Genomic DNA, 7851 nt, shown 5'->3' with positions numbered 1-7851 from the left:
TGCTCGAGCAATTGATCTTGAAGTCGTTGTAGTCATCTTCGGTGATCGAAGGATTTTTCTCCTTGATCTTCTCATAACTCTCACCTTTCTCGATCATTCTCTTCACATTGCTTTTCCAAGTAGACAGGGCCTTGCTCATCTTCGTGAGGGCAGCATTGTTCACTTTATTCCCTTTGAGGCTTGTGTTTTCAAATTCAGCGGGGAACTTGTATCGTTCGTGCAGCTTCGTGAAGAGGAGGTTGCGCAAATTCCCTTGGTCAGGATGCCTCAGGTTCTCGGTGTTGATCGAGACGATGCTCCGGAGAATGCACCCGAGATGAAGCGAGTACCCCTTGACTATTCGTTCGGGCGCCGTTGGATTCCCGTCGGAGCCCACTTCAGTAACTTCCTCCTTGAGGGTGCGGAGCACGGTCGGGCGCCGGTCCTTCCGTTGCCTCTTCGGTTGGCTGCCATCTGTGCGTGCGCCACCATCATCAGTGGTGGCATCCTCGGCGGCACCATCAGTGGTGGCATCAGTGGGGTCATCCTCGGTGGTACCATCAGTGGTCTCAGGATCGGTGGGGAAGGCGGTGTCCTCATACAAGTGAGGTTGTTCCTCCATCTCCTGGGACAGCTCCCAGAATGCCTTCACGCCTGAAACCCCGGCCTCATCGTTGTTGGCCATGTTTCTCTCTAAATAGGAACAAAGTTTGGTCAAAAAGTTGGTTATTGTCAAGGAACAAGATCTCTAAGTTGACCAAATAACCTAATTCTCGAGGAATGTCGCCAAAAAGTTGGTTATTGTCAAGGAACAATTGAGAGATGTTTGTGATATTGCCTAGGTGTTTTGGGATAGAACCTATTAGTGTGTTGTTGCTAAGGTCCAAGTCCACATTCTCAGGGTAACCTAGTTCTTGAGGGGTGTGTCTAGAAATTTGGTTGCTGCAAAGATACAAGGTTGTGAGTTTGGTCAAATTGCCTATGATGTTTGTGATATTGCCTTGGATCTTGAAGGCACTGTTGCATGATGCAGTGGTACAGCCAGCATGGGACCTCATCTTTTGCAGGCTAATTTTCTAGATTGTAACACTTGGATTTGTGCACAAGCTAAACTAGCTAAGACAGTAGCTTCCTTGCAACCCACAAAAGACAAAGGAAAAGCGGTGAAAAGGGGGAGATGGTTAGCTTTGATGAGCAGGCAACATCTTCCTAACCCCCTTCTTCTTGTCTCCTCTCACTATCTCTCTCACACACATGGCAAGCAAGGGTGTCTGAGTGTGTGAAAAAAATACTAAACTAATCCAACCACTAAAGCAAATTAATTTTTATTTCGGTTGAGAATCGGGCACCTTCTAGGTCAAGAAAATTGGGCATGACCTTTGCTAATTTTCTTGACCTAGGAGTGCCCCATTTCTCAACTGAAACGGAAATTAATCAACGTTTCAGGAGAAAGGGGTCATTTTAGAAGATCACAAGTAGCAGCAGCATCACTTGACAAAATCACAACTAGCAGCAGCATCACAAGTAGTACAGCAGCAACATCATCACAAGTAGTACAGCAGCAGCAGCAGCATCATCACAAGTAATACACTTAGCTACCAGTTCAGAAATACAGCTAAGATAAGATCATCACCACATTTTAGAAACATAGCTCATCATTTTCATTCTTGCAAATAAGATCATCGCCACATTTCAGAAATACAGCTTCATAGGTTGTTCTCTGTATGCAAGCAGTAGACCATATATATGTGACATTTTCATCTCTCATTAGCGCTAAGATCTAACGTCTATTTTTGCTCATGCTGATTACTCACTTCAAAATAGGTTGCTTAGTAGTACAAAACAACACACACCAAGCTCCATCAAAAACAGAATAAAAAATGGCCATGTCATGCTTGGCAATAGCACAAGTGACATGAAAATTCAGGAGTAGGAGATCACAAAAGTACAGTCCACAGGTTACTCCAAGTTTCTGAATTTTCAGTAAATTTTCTGTAAGAAAAGAACTAAAAGAAAAGAAATCCTAGGGTTAAAAAATCTGGAGCAAGTCCTAGCAGAACCACAAAATGTTCATCTACTCAAATTAATGTCCAAACAGTGTCATATCTGAAATTAACCTGTCATGTTCACTGCTCAAACATGAAGTACCAGCAACCTTCAACAAGAAGTACTCAAACTGTCAAACATGAAGTACAAGCAACCTGCTATGTTAGGAGTACAAGAAGGATCCTGCTGCTGCTCCAAACAGCACTGGGAAACAGACATACTCCAATAGTTGATTGCGTGGTGGTGTTTAGGGATGGAATGCACAAAAATTGCAGGTGGCTCGGCCTACCAGAACCATTGAAACGTAGTGAAACCCGCCCTGACATCGGTCAGTCCCGTGCACAGCACAGACACGTATGCACGCTGCTATGCTAGTGTCCTAGCGCCAACGAGGACACCAAGCAGATAAAATCACCAACGGTTGTCGCAGTTTAGTTTGATTGCACATAGCAACAGCAAGCAAGCAGCGGCGCAACAAGCAAGCAGTAGTTCATTGTGCACATATAAAGAAGCAGCGGCGCAACAAGCAAGAGCAGCAGCAGTGCAAGAGCAGCGGCGACGGCAAGAGCAACAGGAAGCAAAAGCAGCAGCGGCAGCGGCGCTATAGGCAGAAGCAGTAGCAAGCGAGCAGCAGAAGCAGAGTAGCAGCAACGGGCGCGCGCGAGGCGCAGCCAGGAGATGGTGTGGGCGGCTACGGGCGACGACAGGCACGGTGGGGGCGCAGTGCAGCAGCGGCAGCAGGTCAACATGGCAGCGACGAATCGAGGCGAAGTAAAGGGGGATCCGGAGGAGAAGCTCACCACGAAGTTGGGGACGTGGTCGGGGAGGCCGGGGACGGACCTGAGCGGCGGCAAACGGCGATGAACGACGACGATGTACAACGACGGGGCCACGCCCAGGAAGACACGGCGGGAGGTGGATGCTGCTCCTCGGTGAGGTGGACGCACTGCTGCTTCTCCTTGTCGGCGGGGGGGTCGGCGGCGGCGGTGGAGAGCGGTCACGGGGAGCGCGGGAAGGCTCGCGCCGCCGTCCGTCCGAGGAGGTCGCGGGCTCGAGGGGGAGGAAGGGGAGAGGGAGGCGGCGGGGGCGCGTGGGCGGCTGCGGCGCAGTGGGTCGGGGCAGCGGCGGCGGCGGCGCAGTGGAGGGAGGGACGAGGGAAGGAGCGGCGTGGTGGATCGAGGGAGAGGGAACTGGCGAGGGGGAGAGGGAAGGGGGGATCGGGCGAAGGGGGAGAGGGAAGGGGGGATCGGGCACAATACTAATGGCGCACCACCCCTCGGTGCGCCATAAGTACATCCATACTAATGGCGCACCTCACCGTGGTGCGCCATTACTATTTTTTTTATTTCTGCTCGAGCCAACAGGTTATCTTCCACTTGACCTGATCCACACCAAGTTCCCTCTACTAGCTCGACTGGTCAGTAGCCAGTTCTCACACCAGGAGGTCCTGTGTCCGATTCCCAGGCTCCACAAATTTTTTTATGCATTTAAAATGTTGTTTGATACTTATTTGTGTTTAAATATGTTCAAACTTGTTTAAATCATAACAGTAATATTTTTTTATAAGACAGTAATATTTTTTTAAAAAATATCATCAAAGAGTAATGCCGGTGGAGCGGGGGAGGGTGCGCGGGGTGCGGGGGGTCGGCGGCGGCGGTTGAGTAGGGGAGGGGTGCGGGGGGTCGGCGGCGGCGGTTGAGTAGGGGAATCGAGGGTGCGGGGGGTCGGCGGTGGCCGGTGGACCAGGGGTGCTCGGCGGCGAGGGGGACCGGATCTGGCGAGGTGGGATAGCGATCGAGATGGAGGGGGATCGAGATCGAGTGTCCATGAAATTTAAAAATATTCATGATAGTTCAAAAAGTGCCCATGAAATTCAATCGAGAAATGAAGGCTACGATTTAAATACAATCGATCTTAGCTAGCTATCTGTTCACAATCTTCTTGCCCTTCTTTTTCGCAAATGGAGTTCTTTTGTGGAACGGACGTCCTTTAGGTAGGGTGGTCCTGCTTCTTCTTGTGGTGTATGCTGCTACTTCATCATCGTCGTCATGTTCGATCCTCGGGTCGCCATACTTGTCGAAGTCTTGCTCATTGGCTACTCCATCCATTCCGATGATCTTCCTTTTGCCTCTCCTCACGACAACACGACTGGGCTTTGACGGGTCGGTAATGAAGAAGCATTGGTCCACTTGGGAAGCCAGTACCCATGGCTCATTTTTCGCGGTGACGTTTGCGCCCGCGGTCTTGGATTTGGCTTCGGGTATAACCATGGTGGTGAAATACTGGTCTTCTTTTAGGACGCTCTTGGACCATCTGACACGGAACATCGGGACCTTCTCTCCAGCGTAGCTCAGCTCCTAGATCTCCTCGATCCTTCCGTAGTATCTGTCCTTGTCTTTACCGGTGTAGGATTCCATCGTTACCCCGGAGTTCTGATAACCATCGCTCTTCATGTCCTTGGCCTCGATGTAGAATGTGTAGCCGTTGATATCGTACGCCTCATAGGTCATCAGGTTGTGCTCGGCGCCCTGTGACAAGGCGAATATGAGTTGTTCTTCCGCGGAAGAATCCTCATGTAAAGGGTACGACAGAAGCTTCTGCTTGAACCAACGCGTGAAACATGAGTTGTGCTCTTTGAGTATATCTCCGTCCGTCCTCTGTTGGCCTCGGTCATTGTACGTCTTCTTAATAAAGGTTTAGTGCTCTACCACCCAAGGATCGACCACGTCTATGTGTTGTAGCGTGACTAGGTTTGCTCTTTCAAAGTCGGCGAGTCGACCCTCGAAGTCGACATGCATTTCGCAATGACCCTCACGGTGACCCCATCCAGCGAGCCTGCCGAGGTGCCTGTTGACGGGCAGACCAACAGGGTTCTCGATGCCTAGATAATTCGTGCAGTAGGAGATGCACTCTTCGGTCAGAAAGCCCCTGGCTATGCTTCCCTCTGGACGTGACATGTTGCGAACGTATCCTTTGATGACACCATTCATCCTTTTGAACGGCATCATGCTGTGCAGGAACGTCGGCCCGAGTTGGATAATATCGTCCACGATATGGACCAGCAGATGCACCATAATGTCGAAGAATGCGGGCGGGAAGTACATCTCAAGCTCGCATAGTATCACCACGATCTCTTCCTGTAGCCTTCTGAGTTGCCTCACGCCAAACAGACTTCCGAGAGATGACGTCGAAAAAGTTGCATAGGCCAAATAGGGTTTCACGGACATGCGCATCCATGATCCCATGGATTGCAACTGGAAGTATCTGCGTCATCAGCACGTGACAGTCGTGAGACTTCATCCCGCTGAACTTCAGCTTCGTTGGGTCTAGGTATCTGCTTATCTTCTCCGCATAACCGTAAGGAAGTTTTACTCCTACGAGGCAGGTGAAAAACTGCTCGATCTCCTCCTGACTTAGAGTGAAGCACGCGGGAGGGTAGTCATTTCCGGTCTTCTTGGCCTTTTTGCCTTTGCGACGACTTTCCGTGTCCTGCTTCGCCTCATCATCATCATCATCATTATCATCATCATCATGATCATCATATATAGCGTGAAGCTCCTGCCTGATGCCCATTGATTTCAAGTCTGCCCTTACTTTCGGCCCATCTTTGGTCCTCTCTGGCATGTTGAGCAGGGTACCAAGCAGACTCTCGCACACGTTCTTCGTGATATGCATGACATCAAGGCTGTGAGGCACACGGTGGATCTTCCAGTACGGCAAGTCCTAGAAAACAGACCTCGTTTTCCATACCTTCAGCAGCGGCTCTGGCGCCTTTCGCTTCTCTCCCGGCTCTGGCGCCTTTTGCTTTTTTCCCGGCAGTGGACAGTCTTTCCAATTTTTCAACAGCTCGTATATTTCCTCGCCGCTCCTCGTACGCGGGCGTCCTTGGGGTTCGGTTTCACCATCGAACAGATCCTTGCGTTTTCTCCACGGGTCATCGTCGCGAAGCCACCTTCGATGTCCCATGAACACGGTTTTCGAAGACCCGGGATCTCTATCTAGCTGGCGATACATTGTGTCATCCATGCACCTGACGCATCCAGAAAATTCGTGGACCACCTGCCCTGCGACATATCCGTAACCGAGATAGTCATGCACCGTCGTGAGCAGCGCGGCTCTCATAGGGAAATATTCTTTCTCTGCGGCGTCCCACGTATTGGCTGGCGTTTTCCACAGGGTTTCAAGCTCCTCTTTCAGCAGCCCCAGATACAGATTGATGTCGTTCCCTGGTTGTTTCGGTCCTTCAATTAGCATACTCATGTGAATGTACTTCCTCTTCATGCACAACCAGGGGGGAAGGTTGTACATCCACACAAACATAGGCCAGGTGCTGTGTGTGCTTCTCTGGCTGCCAAACGGATTGACTCCATCGGTGCTCGCGCCCAGCACGATGTTCCTTGGATCGTTCCCAAATTCTGGGTCTTCGAAGTTCAACGCTTGCCACTGGCTCGGATTCTTAGGGTGACTCAACATCTTGTCTTTTTTATCTATCTCCGGATCATTTGCGTCATCTTCTCGCTTCTTCTCCTCCCTATCCGCGTGCCAACGCAGGAGCTTTGCTACCTTAGGGTCCGCGAAATACCGCTGCAGACGAGGAGTGATCGTAAAGTACCACACCACTTTTCGAGGAGCTTTCTTCCTCTTCTTGTATCGAGTGACGCCGCACACCAGACATATGGTAGACTCCGCGTGCTCGTCCCGATAAATGATGCAATTGTTCATGCACACATTGTATTTCACGTGCGGTAAATCCAGAGGACACATGATTTTCTTCGCCTCCTCCAAACTGGTCGGGCACTTGTTCCCCTTGGGAAGACGTTCGTGCCAGAATGACATGTTCTCGTCGAAGCATGCGTCGGTCATTTTGTGTTTTACCTTCATCTCCAGAGCCATGAGCGTTACTTTCAGGCGGGTATCCTCGGGCCTGCATCATTCATACAATGGAGTAACCGCGTCTAACTCAAGTTGGTCCATCTTGGCTTTCTCTCGGGCGGCAGCTCTTGCGTTATCCGTCTGCTTGAGAAGCAGCTCTTGAATATGAGGGTCCTGCACCCAGCCCATCAATGGTCCAGCGTCGTCTGCTCCGCCGGCATCATCATCTTCATGATCATGCCCGTCGTCTGCTCTGGCATCTTCCTCATCATCATGTCCTGCATCTTCTACATGATGACTGTGTACAGCATCACCGTCGTGATCATCTCCTGGGGATTCTTCGTCTTCTCGCCTGCCCGAGCCATGGTGGTTGTCTTGCTGCCCTTCCTCATTTCTTGCCCGGCCCCCATGGATGACTTCGTAGTCATCTTCATCACCTTGCCACCGATAGCCATCCATGAAACCACGCAAGAGCAGGTGGTCCCGCACCTGCCCGGATTCCGGGTCCGCAATAAGGCTCTTCAGCTTGCATCTTTGACACGGACATCTTATCTCCGTCTCGTTCTTTTGAAGCATCTCGGCCTTCGCGGACCTCAAAAACCTATTCACGATGCCTTCGGTCATCATGCGGACCATGGTCGCCTGCGGGGTAGAGCAAAACGATATTTTAGAACCAAGAAAAAATTTGGCATGACTTTTCCTAAAAATAGGACCAAAAAGAATGCTTAATGCCAAAATTCTCGCCGAAACGGAAATGAATCAACATTCCGGCAAAATATTGGCAACTATCGCATTTCAAATACCGGTACACCTCCAAACACAAACACATATGCAACACCACAAACATATGCAACACCACGAACATACATAGATCTAGCTAGGCCATAAAAAGTGCATGTGCACATTGTTGTAGGGAGAACAACATAAATATAGCTTCCCCCCTTACTTACCTAT

Source organism: Triticum dicoccoides, chromosome 3A (assembly GCF_002162155.2).
Source record: "Triticum dicoccoides isolate Atlit2015 ecotype Zavitan chromosome 3A, WEW_v2.0, whole genome shotgun sequence".
Classification (NCBI taxonomy): domain Eukaryota; kingdom Viridiplantae; phylum Streptophyta; class Magnoliopsida; order Poales; family Poaceae; genus Triticum; species Triticum dicoccoides.
The sequence above is the reverse complement of the archived record's forward strand: the minus strand, read 5'-3'. Positions refer to the sequence as shown.